Consider the following 13,720-nt stretch of genomic DNA (forward strand, 5'->3'; position numbering starts at 1 on the left):
TTTAATAAAGCAACGTACAACTTAATTTATATGAATTTACTAATAACATTTTAGTTTAGTGAATAACTCTCATTTTCCATTTCCACTACCACCACCAAATCTCACGCCTTCCCCACCAAAAATATCCCGCCCGTTCTAATATAACATCGCAAAACACCGCATTTTCCCCCAAATTCTTATCTAGGGTTCCCTCTCCATCTCTCGCTCTATCTTTGTGAATCCATCGGCGATTCTCACAACCGGCGACTCTCACACCGGCGACTTTCACAACCGACGGCTCCCATTGGCGACTCTCGCAACCGGCGGATTCTTCTCACAACCGTGATTCTTACAACCATTGGCTCTCACAAACGACGGATTCTTCAGGAATTGAAAAGCGGTGAGTGTTTTTATTGTTTAATTGTGTTTTTTAAGGTTTAAGTGAGATTATTGAGTTTAATTTTAGGTTAATATTAGAAATGTGAGTATAATTTATATTTGTTAGTTATATACATCATTACACAAGGATTAATTAGGGTTTACTGTCAATTTAATTTTTTATAAACTCTTATTTCGAACTATATGAGTATATGTTCAGTTTTGTGGTGAATTGACAGGCTCAAAATCAATTTAAACAGATTCTGGTTAATCGATGGCCGCTTCAACCTCCACTACTCCGCTCACAACGCAAATTTTGGTTAATTGATTACTCCGCTCACGATGCGGATTCTGGTTAATTGATCGCAGATTTTGGTACAAATTCGGTATAAACTTCGTCTATCTCGTTGATACAGATTTGAAAGATAACTCTGGTTGATACAGATTCGTTGTTTCACTATGAAATTAATCGATAACTCTAATTCGTTGATTTTGTAACTCGAGTTGATACAAATTCGTTGATTTTGTCTGGTTAATTGCTAGTTCAGCTTCAAAGGCTTAGGGATAAACTTTCAAAAATCAAAGTACTCGTCTCACTCCAATTCAAGTTTTCTAATATGTATAGCAAAGATACATTGTTTTGGATAGGGTTTCAAGAGGGTGGAATCTGATGGCTATTTGTACAGCGAAGATGCGCTATATGTTGCACGATTTGTGTATTATCATGCTATGCTTCTTCTTTTCTTTTTTCTCAAACGTATTATTACGTTGCATGATTTGTGTTTAAATATTTATCTGAATACGGATTGGAACTCTAAATTATTGTTAATTTAGCTGAAGGAAGAGATTAATCGTCACCTAACAACTAGAAAACCACATTATAGGATTCATGCTAGTATCCGAGCAATAGCTTGTTTTGTTTCATGATATTCGAACTTTTGATTAAAGTATTGAACATGCTTACAACTGTGATATATGGGTTGTTGATGCCAAGTTGGTTATGGAGCATTTTTGGCTTCTTCATTATATATGCCTTCTGAAATATGCCTTCTTCATTATATATGCTTCTTCACCCAGCCTAACTTATTTTGGCTTGTCACAAAAGGGTTAATGAGTTCGTTATTAATAAACGTGAGTTATAGTCGAAAGATTTTAGCAGTGTTACAAATGATAGTGCGGACACATCAGCATTTGAGTTGGTCCTATAAATACACATTTGGGCTTGGCCCAAAGTCCTAGGCCTGATCAGAGCCCAAAAGTTCTGGTCCCTTTAAGCCCAGTTAGGCCTGAAATATGCAATCAGTCCTATTAATAAGGTGGTAGTTTTGACCAATTTACTCAATATTCGTTCATTTGGGTTGTTTTCTATCGCAAGTGGGTAAATGGGTTGAACATGTTGATAGTCATCTTAGTCTTTTTTGTAATACATACATCCTTCTAAGTCTATTTCTCAACGATTCAGGTTATGATTGAATTATAGTGCTTTTGTTATAAAAACTAAATACATAAATTATTTATCAAAAAGTAATTAAAAATGCTCTGATGGTCACCCATTACCCGAGCCACCTATCTTGCCTTGAATTTGGGCAGCTCATTGCTGACATAAAGGCCAATGCGCCGGGCATCGAGAATGTCATCGTTTCTACCCACTGCCAGAATGATCTAGGACTTTCTACCGTCAATACTTTAGAGGTACGTTTACATACATATTTTTCCGATTTTACTTTTTATTACTTTCGTTTCCTAATTTCGTTTACATACATATGATTCTTAACATTTGATGTCTCGTTTACTTTTAATATTGTGTTTAGGTGGAAGAGTACAGTGGACTGCAGGTGCAGCCTCACAAGGCTATCGTCGGTGCTAATGCGTTTGCTCATGAAAGTGGAATCCATCAAGATGGAATGCTAAAGAAAAGAAATACATACGAAATCATGTCTTCTGAAGATATTGGACTTTTTAGATCTAGCGAATCTGGTCTTACACTTGGAAAACTTAGGTAATTAAAATTACAGTTTGTCTACTTTTTATTGTATTTTCTTTTGGAGTAAAATGCCATTTTCGTCCCTGAGGTTTGACCGCTTTTGCGACTTTCGTCCAAAGGTTTGTTTTTCTACACCTGGATCCAAAAGGTTTGAAATATTGCCATTTTCATCCAACTCATTAACCCATCTTTTTAACGTTTAGTCATGGGTATTTTCATCTTTTTAGACATTTTTTTATGATGATTAAAACATTTGGATGGGGAGAAAGTCAACAGAGGTGGATCTTTATTACTTATAGTGTTTTTATTCTAATAAAAATGTCTAAAAAGACGGAAATGCCCATCATTTAATGGAGAAAAATAGATGGAGTTAACGAGTCGGGTGAATATGGCAACATTTAAAATCTTTGTATTCAGATGCGGAAAACCAAACCTTTGAGTTATTGAAATATAGTAGTCATAAAGGTGGTCAAACCTCAGGGACGCAAATGGCATTTTACTCTTTCTTTTGAGTTATTGAAATATAGTAGTCTAACAATTTTCAAATATTATTGATTAGTGGACAGCATGCTTTGAAAACTACACTATTTGAGGTAGAGTGTAGTTATGATATATGAACACATTGATCTCTAAATATGAAGAAACTGACACCTTTGTTGTTATGTATTTTGTATGTTCAGCTTGGTTATGACATTGATGGGAGGGAACTTAATGATTTGTTTTGGCGGTTTAAATCGGTTGCCGAAATTAAAAAGGTTATTACCGATGATGATTTAATAGCACTGGTATCCGATGAGGTTTTCCAGCCCACCGTTATTTGGAAGTTTGGAGATGTACAGGTACGTATAAGGCCGCGTTTGCATATGTATAGTTTTTATTTTTTAAACGTGTTGAAACTAATTATAATCTACAGGTGACGTGCGGGACTTTAGGTCTTTCAACCGCAACAGTTAAGTTAATAGCAGATGACGGGACAAAACAAATCGCCTGTTCTACTGGAACAGGACCGGTTGATGCAGCTTATAAGGTGGTTGATCTCATTGTTAAGGTTTGATGTTTCAATTTATTATTGTCAAAATGAGCAGGTTGTGTCGGATCGGGTCAAAATTTCTAAGTTATTTACATTTGATTCTAATATCTGTTTTACAGGCTCTTGTAAAACTCCTTGAGTACTCGATGTTGCGGTTACAGCTGGCATTGATGCGATAGCGAGCACCCGTGTTGTAATTTCTACAGAAGACGACCACACGACGACTCATGCATCTGGACACCCGCGGCAACGCGCGGGCATTCCCACTAGTCCAAGATATAGTGAAAGAAAAAGAAGAAAAAGAAAGGTTGAACGATATTATTGCGGGGTTGGTGGTGGAGAAAGATAAGGCGGAGAAAGAGGCTATGCATGAAAGAATGGCAAACATTGAAGTAATAAAAAGAGGCTAGGTTTCAAAATGCATAATCATTGACTTAGGTTTCAAAACGTATAACAACTTTGTTTTGAATATGTATTTTGTTATGATAACTTTGGTATTTGATATTTTAAGTGGAATGTTTTATAATTATGAAAATTTGATAATATGTAAATTTTAAAACTGATATTATATGCAGGTTAAAACAGAAAATGGCTATGATTAATAAAAATTGCGACCGCAAAAACGGTCGCAACTTTTCAAAAGGCAAGCAGTCGGAAAACGGTCGCAATTTGTAAAAGGCATGCGGTCGGTAAACGATCGCAATTTGTAAAAGGCATGCGGTCGGAATACGGTCGCATCAAGACCGTCGCAACCAAAGTCCCACAAAACCAAGAGCAGTCGCAATATTTGTGACCATTATTAAAGTCGCAAAACCTAGGTCGCAAAAGATAGCAGCAGTCGCAAGTTAGTCGGAGTAGAGCAATTGCGACGGGTGTTTTTCTGATCGCAGTTCCGGTCGGAAAACGGTCGCAACAGGGCAATTGCGACTGGTTTGCGACCAAAATTGCGGTCGGAAAAACCTAGTTTTCTAGTAGTGTCTATTTATAGGCAGATTCTGACGTACACGGTCGTGCAGATGGACGCATGACCATGCCATTTTGTACGATTTGTATTGGCACGAACGTGCATGTGAGCAGGCACAGACATGCGTCAACGCTTCTTATCGGCAAATGTGTGCTTTTTATGGGGTTAGTTTCTGAGGCCCTCTTAGAAGGTCATGAGCGTGCATCCATGATACAAGATTCTGCATTGCGTCACTAAGTGATTTTCATGATTTTTCTTTATCGTTTTCGCTCGTCTATCAATGAGAATCCAAATGCTACTCCAATTCACAAAGGAATTGATTAAGTACAAAATCATGTGAAATTCAACCAAATGGTCAAGTACGGGGAAAATTGTGCAATAAAAATATGTATAAATGATGGCATATTTAGATGCATAATCGAGCTCGCACTAGTTTATTAAATGTGGTTTATTTTAACCTCAAGTTCGTTTAAGCTATGTTTGGTTGGAGTTTTTAGCAAGCCAATCTTGAGTATTTACAAACGCCTCAACTCATTTACATTGCTAATCAGGTAAAAATTCATACTTATTATTGGGCATTGCAAGAGTTGTTATTTCAAGTTGAATCTATTCACTTTGAGAAATTAAGTGAATCGTCCTAGTGGTATGTCAAAAAATTTCTACTTTTCAATTTTCATCCTAACTTAAAAAGTTATGCCTATGTTTTCTAGCATTCAATCGGCTATCTTGTTTCTCAGCCCTAACATGGATGCCCTTTAGCCTTTGTCGTTAGTTTTAAGTGACCATTTTACTCATTTGCTTATAATACAAAGAGCATCCAAAAGGGTATAGATGTTTGTGCCCAGTGGCGGGTACATGATTTCTCTTCAGTGGGTGCACAAAACGGGTTGGTTAAAAACGACTCGACCAAAATAGCAAGAAAGGCTCCCTTACAAACAACACTTTGTAAAAATTATTAGCTCTTCGTCTTCAAGTCCCAATCGACAATAAAACTGAATAACACACGACGATTAGTCTACATAGACCATGACTCAATATAATTAGAGATGGACTCGAAGTTCTAGTTAAACATTGAATAAAACCCGCATAGCTATCTAATAATCCATAAATCAAATATAACTCATTTAATTAATCCCAAAATGATTTAATTAATTGATCCTATTCCATACCTCTAAACTGACCCACTCGACCCAACCCGACTCCGTCTTGTGTTCAAGACGGAATTATGTCAAACATTCACCCTCTAATTTCAGACTCGGAATAGGTAATCCATAAAGTCCAAACAGGTCTTCTTTGCTTTGATATTTTGGAACCCCTCTTGATCGTTAACTTTGTTTTTCAGCGGCTCCTTCCGAGTTCGAACATTCTTGCGACCTTTAACCCGACTAATCCTTTGTCCGAGATTCGTCCTTTGGTCATAAGAACACTAACCATCGTTAACTAGGTTGCGATCTTGAACTAACACTTACATTCTTGGATCATTACATGTTCCCTTAGAATTTAGGCTCATTTTTTACTTGTGACAAAAAACATCGGCTTCTTAAAGAAACTCGATCAGACCTTTGATCTTCTTACCAATCTTCTTGTCGGTCTTGATCCTTCCGGCCAGTTCTTCCTTAGATATTCAAGTCCTTTGATTCAAACCTTAGCAGTCAAACAAAAACCCTCCTTCCATTTGACAAAATGTAAGGCACCAAAAAAATGTTCTTCTCTCTTTTTTATTTGCAATCAACACTAAAAATCAACCTACCTGTCGACTAAAAACAAACGCAAAAGCAACAAAACTTGATGGGCATGAAATCCTACTTGCTAGGAAGTACCAATTTTACCCCCTCACATATAAACCTAGTTGTTTACGCGGTATCAGAAATCAAGCTACTAAACTTGAATAACAAAAAAAAAAAAAAAAAAAAAAAACTTTGTTGACTTATCCATTGTTTTTAATTGGGTAAATTACACTTTTCGCCCGTAACAGGTTGCAATGGATAATCGTTAACTTTAATAATTATAGGCACAATCCTTTATTAGGAAAACTCATTACACCTTAGGTCCTTTGGCATTTAGTAGGTTAATTTTAAACGTTAAGTTATATCATGTGCACCTCATGTGAGGGCATTTATGTCTTTTTAAACCTTGTAATTTTACCCATTTATTTATATAGAAACCAATACTCTGTCTCTCTTACCACAGCTCACAAGATCCGACCGTCACTACCACCACCACAGCGCTGCCACCACCACCTCTGCCACTGCCTAAGACCATCACCACCACCTGAAACCATTACCATGTTCGCATCAACAACCTATCCTTTCTCTCTACAACCACCACACATGAACCCACCAGCCACCACTATGAGATCCACTAGGTCAAGCGGTGTTATTACCCTGGTCCAAATGCAAAAGCAATTAGGTTAGTTCAATATCTCAATAATCACTACCTACATCTGTAAGTACTTCATCCGATTATCCACAATCTGTTTACAATCATCTTTTCTCCTCAATTATAAATCTAAACAAGGTTTTACATCATTTTTTCCTGTCAATTTTTGAAATTAATGTTATATGTTTGACCTTATATCATGAATTCAATCCAATTTTAGACGAATCTGGTTGCCAAACCAGAAACCATCACCCCTCTTTCTCCCAACCATCACCACTACCACTACCTCTACCACCACCATCTACCATTACCCTTAAAATTAAAATACCAAACTTGTATGAGCCAGACAATTCAAAATCCCCTTTGTTTATCTTTCACGCAACAAAACAACTTTAACCCTAAAACTACAACCGCTCCCATATTCGATTTCTCTAATTAAACCACGAGTCCACAATTACAACTCGAAAAATTCATGGGAAATGGAAATAACTAGGTAGGTTCACTTGGAATCACAATTTCACTCCAAAATCAGTTTGTCAGAAAAGATCATTTCCCTTGACGGAATCTTAGATAGGAAGTCGGTTGACCAACCTGTTTCTCTATCTGACAAAAACGATGAAGAAGATGATTACAAATAACAAGCTTGAAAAACAATTTTGTTTTTTTAATCAGATCTATGATTCTGAATTAACACTAATGTTGTAATCTTGATTCTGAATTTCACACTGTTGATTACAATGGCGATGGTGACGATGTCAGGGGTCGCCAATGTTGGGCGATGGTGTGGGTTATGGTGGCTTGATGATGGTTGTAGAAGAAGAAGGATGTAGAGACAGAGAGAGAGAGAGAGAGAGTACAGGAGGGAGGGAGAGATATAGATAAATATGTTGGGTTTGTGAAGGCTTAGAGACTTTGGGTCCATTTTAGCCCATGTTAGGTTTCTTGGGGGCCCATGATAAAAACCCTAGTTTTATCTCTTTATATACCTACTCATTGTATTGTAATCTTTGTGCTGAGCATAATAAAAATATATTTAGTTGCAGCCCGTGGACGTAGGATTCACACCGAATCCAAACCACGTAAATTCTCGTGTGTTGTTTATTGCTTTCGTGTGCGTGTGTGATAGTGTGTTCCGCTGCGTGTTGCTCTGACCGATACCTAACAATAGGTATCAGAGCACGGGTTCTGTCACACACAGGTGCACTGAGACGAGAGTGGATTAATCTTCGGTTAAAGGCTGTTCGAGACATTGGAAGCAAACAAAAAAAAGGGGGAGAGAAAGGTGCTGCACGGTTTCCAAGAAGGAAAGTGCCATTCCTTTTTTTTCTTCTTTGTGACTTGCTGTGTAAAAAGAAAAGAATACCAAAAGTTTCATTTTGACTTTGACAAAAAAAAAAGGAAAAAGAGTGTGTCGTCTTCTTCAAGCTAGCTATTAGGGTTTTTTCATAAACCCTTGAGTTGCTATCCGTGAAGGCTGCCGCGTTAGGGTTGAACCCTTGAAATCGCCAACGGCAAGGATTAATTCCGACAGTCTTCGCTGTTGCTGCACGAGTCTCCGACTACCATTGAACGTTTGCCGGGAACCACCGTCTACAACCATTTTATTCTCAACTGCTGATTAGGAGAAAGAACCAGGTTCAATCGTTTCTTGTTTCTTTTCTGATTAGAGTTTTGATTGGGTTGGTCTATTCGGGTTTTGGGTGCGAAGTTTGGGGTCGTTATTCGGGTTTTTTGCTTTGATTGTGTGGCTGGGTATTTGTCGACAGAAGTATCGGGTTCGGTTTATTTGGTCGTTCTTTTTTTTGTGTGATTATCGACTGTGATTATTGGTTTTTTATCTCGTTTGCTATGGCCGAAGACGGGAAATTTCAGATTGACAAGTTCAATGGAACCGATTTCAGTTGGTGGAAGATGCAAGTAGAAGCTTTGTTATGTCAAAAGGATCTGGACATGGTTATGGTGAAGGATAAGCCTGCGAAGATGGAACAAGCTGATTGGGAATTGAAAGATAAAAGAGCTAGGGCTGTTATTACATTGGCACTTACTAAAAGCGTGGCATTCAATATCATGAAGGAGACTACTGCGTATGGTATGATGAATGCACTCTCAAACATGTATGAAAATCCTTCAGCTGCTAACAAAGTATTCCTAACTCGAGAGCTTGTGAACACGAGGATGCGAGAAGGAAGCTCAGTGACTGCTCACATTAACAACCTCAATTCAATCCTAGCAAGATTTGTATCAGTTGGGATTAAGTTTGAGGATGAGGTTCAGGCTCTATTGCTGTTATCATCTCTACCTAACAGTTGGTCTGGAACTGTGACTGCAATTTCAAGTTCTTCAGGTACAACTGGTTTCTCATTTGAAGGTATTCGGGATCTCATTCTGAGTGAGGATGTCAGAAGGAGAAGTTCGGGTGAATCATCAAATAGTTCAAATAGTGAGTTACTGAATGTTGGTAGAGGTCGGGGAAATAACGGTAACAGTGGGAGTCGGGGAAGGAGTTCATCTAGAACTCAGAAGAATGTGAGGTGTTGGGGCTGCAATGAGGCAGGACACATTAAGAGTGAGTGTCCGAACTCCAAGAAGAAGGAGATTAACAGTGCTGTTGGGGATGTCTCTGATGATGAGGTATTGTTACTTAGTATCGAGAGCTCTGTGGACACTTGGGTCATGGATTCAGGGGCTTCGTTTCACGCCATGGACAGCGGAGAAACGATGGTGAATCTGAAACAAGGTGATTTTGGAAAGGTACGATTAGCAATTGACGAGATTCTTGAGGTAACGGGCATCGGTGACATTCAGTTGGTTACTCCATTAGGAACTACATGGAACCTGAAGAATGTTAGGGTGATTCCGGGTCTGAAGAGGAAACTGATTTCTGTTAGTCAGCTGGATGAACAAGGACTGGAAGTAAGGTTTGGTGGAGGTAAATGGAAGGTGGTCAATGGTAATCTGGTTATTGCTCGTAGTATGAAGTGTGGGTCATTATACATGGTTGAGGTACCTGCTGAGGGAAGTATGACCGTCCCGGTTAAGCATGACAAAATCCGGTTCGCTAAATCTGTTGCTAAGAGAGTTCATTTTGCAAACGTGAAGTCTGGAGCAGGAATGTTAGCTGAACGAGTTCGAAAGTCTAAACCATTCAGGGGATTTAGTGGCAGTGGGAGCATGGGGCGTGTTCCGGGTACAGTTACGAAGAACCGTTGGGTTTTGAAGACTAAAACTGAAAAGTTCTCTCCTGTGGATTGTTTGCTGAGTTTGGAGAGTGTTGGTGATCCTTGATGTATCTCTGGATCCGGTGGAGTGTCCAAACCGGTTGAGACAGAGGATGGGTCGTTAGCGGATTTAGCTACGACTGAGTTGGAGCTCGGGGAAGCTTCAACTGGCCCTTCTGGTACTTGATGATGAGGGGCGGCTGCAACTAGAGGATTTGAAGATTACTGGATGACTGGGTTTGCTTTGTGCTTGGAGGGCGTGGAGATTATCGCAAGCCTTCAAGTGGGAGATTGTTGGGTTTGTGAAGGCTTAGAGACTTTGGGTCCATTTTAGCCCATGTTAGGTTTCTTGGGGGCCATGATAAAACCCTAGTTTTATCTCTTTATATACCTACTCATTGTATTGTAATCTTTGTGCTGAGCATAATAAAAATATATCTAGTTGCAGCCCGTGGACGTAGGATTCACACCGAATCCAAACCACGTAAATTCTCGTGTGTTGTTTATTGCTTTCGTGTGCGTGTGTGATAGTGTGTTCCGCTGCGTGTTGCTCTGACCGATACCTAACAAAATAGAGAGAGATGAGTTCATAGAGATTTTTATATAAATTTTAAATTCTTTTTGTTTTATATATTAAATGACTATTTTGCCCTCACATGGGGTGCACATGACGTTAAAAATTAACATGGTTAGTGCTAAAGGACCTCCAAATAAAGGACTGTGACTGTAATTATTCAAGTTAAAGGTCATCCGTTACAACCCGCTACAGACATAAAGGACGAAAACTATAATTTACTCTTTTTATTTTAATCGTAGCTCTCATAAAACAAAAGCCTTTCTATGCACACAAAAGAAAAACCATTTTGAGCTCTGTGATCTTACTTGAAAACGTTGTCACTTCAAGATACCACCAATTTCTATAACATGAACCGTCTGCATGTCTCTCCTCATAACTAGCCACAAATAACTCTCGTAACACAACTAAAATCCCTATGCAACAGACTGATTGGAAATCCATTGTTTCTGAGTTATGGCCGCACGAACAGCCTACTTGTTGCCCACTATTGTAATAGTACCTACCCTGCTGCTCCAACAAACCATTACCCCTGGAATGAACAAGTATGATTGACTTGTTTAGTTTCCCATCCATATTGCCGTCGCGAGGAGCCTCAGCCAATAGATGACCCCTGATACCTTAGCCACTGAAAAAAATATAACTCTAAATCGATTACAAACTCATAACCGTAATCACAACGTTGGTTAAATTATATAAACATGAGTTGATACAATTAGAGATGGACTCGAACTCCTAATTAAACAAAAAATAAAACCCACATAATTATAAATAATCTAATTAAGCTATCACAAACTCATATAATTTATCTTTAGCTGATTAATAAATTAACCCAATTCCACAACTCTAAATAGGCATACTCGACCCAACGCACACTATCTTATGTTCGAGAGGGATTTACGTCCATCACGTCTATCTCCCTCATCGCCAGTTATATTATACTCAGATTCAATTAGGGTTGTTCATGAGCCGAGCCGAGCCAAGTTAGGGTAAACTCGGGCTCGGCTCGACCGAGTTGGCTCGGCTATGCTTGGATTAGAAATCGAGCTGAAAATCTAAGTTCGAAATTGCCTTCGTTTTTAACCGAGTCGGCTCGGCTTGGTTAGGCTTGGATTTAAAAATAAGGATTAATTCATAGCTTTCAAAATTTAATAGTCTAAAATATAATTCAATACTACAAATGAACATATCCAAAATAAGTTTAACGTATTACATTATAACCAAAATCAAAATCAACTAAATACAAAATAAGTTTTAAATTTCAAAGAAATATTAAATAAGTTCATTAACATCCTGATCAACCCCTAAATATTCATAGATATTCGTCTGCATACCTAAATACCCGAAAATACTAACCAGTTTTGAATAATATATTCTATTAATATAAAAAAATACATTTAAAGTAAAATAATCCAACCCAAATAGCCGAGCTAACGAGCGAGCCAAACCGAGCCAATCCGGCTTGTTGCGCTCTTGTATGGGGGTTGTTAAGTTGTTGTTTGGCCTTCCAACCTACCGGCCTATGTTTGTTAAGGAAGTCGTATCTGTTTTTTACAAGGGCCTCAAGGATGCAATCAAAGATATTGTGGTTCGTGGGGGTCCATTTTTGGAGATTTTCAATGGAGGTTGGCATCCTTACCGATCCGTTTTGGGGGTTAGGCCTATATTCGGCAGAAGATGTACCAACATACGTTTTTGTGGCCTCGAGAGCACAATTTGGGAGTTATAGGACCACATTCTGTGGGACAGTGGTAACGATGGGTTAGACGCCGATTATGGGTGTGCACTAGGTAGCTTGCACAGGTCCCTCCCCGATCTAAATCTTGGTAGGTTCGCTAAGGCCCCTCCAAAGGCCTAAGATACTTTGGCGAGTGCCTTATAAAAATGGATTTTTTGTGGGGCGTTACAGCTGAGTTTAGGGAAAACCGTTCAATGGTTGGTCAGGCTTTGTTGAAGGCATAATAAAGGAAATTGATTAGCATGAAAAAGTATGTGCTGAGAATCAACATGTCTTCATTGCCTTTGCCTTTGAGACTTTTGGTTACCTTGCTCCTGAAGCTGTCGGTTTCCAAGACAAAATCTAGAGGGCCGTGCACAACAATTTCTCGATGCCGAGGAACCAGAGTTTTGTTTTTGTAGAATTGGATCTGCTATTTACTTGCCATTCTTATGTAATTTTCCTTTCGATAAAAGAAATCGCTCGCTTTCTATTCTAAACGATCGGAGTCGGGTCGACGACCCAGTTTCAAACCGAGTCATATCAAACGAGCTTTTTCCAGGCTAAATCCAAGCGAGCGCCATTTCCTTTTAAATTACTGCAGATTTATGTGAGCCCTCGAGTTTTCATGGCACTTGGTTTAATCAAGACCTTGTTTTTAAGTAAGAGACATTATATCTTGGTTCAAAATTTGGGGCGTTAAAAGTCTCACCTTGTTACAATAGGATTCGTCCTCGAATCCTGGTACATAAAGAAAACTGTGAGCATGGTCTCAGAATACTTCCATGCTTTCATTGCATTTTCAGTTACTAAATAACTTTTATTCAAAACTACTTTATCCTTCGTTGTAAGTTGACAACGACTACTACGATATTTTAACTTGGTCAATCTCTTATCAATCTTTGAGTCATTAGTGTTGGAATTGATTGAAGTTTCTCTAGGGTTTTGGTTATTGAGAGAATACAGAGTAAAGATAAATATTGTTCTTATTGAATTGGTAACTTGAATTGTACGATGTTACATGATATATATACGAGGGTTATGAAACGAACTTCATAACCGTCATGACTTATAAATATTATACATAAAATATATTAACTATCTAATCTAATATAAAATCTAACTTATATTTCTTCTGCTAATACCCTCCCTTAAGTTAGAGTTCTTCTACATTAATAAGAGTCTTGATTCGCAGGAAATCCTTGGGTTGTAAGGCTTTTGTAAAAATATCTGCAGCTTGCTCCTTAGTTGTGCAAAAACGAACTTCAATCTCATCATTCTTCAGCAGGTCACGAATGAAATGATACTTTACCCTTATGTGTTTACTCTTTCCATGATAGACAGGATCCTTTGCTAGACAGATAGTTGATCTGTTGTCACAATGGATCACAGGTGTACAGTCCATATGTATATGAAGTTCCTTTAGGATTCCCTTCAGCCAAATAGCTTGACATCCGGCCATTGATAAGGCAATATATTCCGCCTCTGTTGATGATA

The 13,720-nt window shown here is 38.4% G+C and overlaps 1 protein-coding gene and 1 pseudogene across 1 annotated transcript in view; both read left to right on the forward strand.

Moving 5' to 3' along the window:
* Positions 1-13,720, forward strand: part of LOC110937110 (protein ZINC INDUCED FACILITATOR-LIKE 1) — a 47,674-nt gene that overhangs the window by 14,892 nt on the left and 19,062 nt on the right. The gene's annotated exons all lie outside the window — the stretch shown is intronic.
* On the forward strand, positions 407-3,881 carry LOC110937111 (annotated as a pseudogene).

The sequence above is a fragment of the Helianthus annuus genome, chromosome 9 (assembly GCF_002127325.2).
Source record: "Helianthus annuus cultivar XRQ/B chromosome 9, HanXRQr2.0-SUNRISE, whole genome shotgun sequence".
NCBI classification, from domain to species: Eukaryota; Viridiplantae; Streptophyta; class Magnoliopsida; order Asterales; family Asteraceae; genus Helianthus; species Helianthus annuus.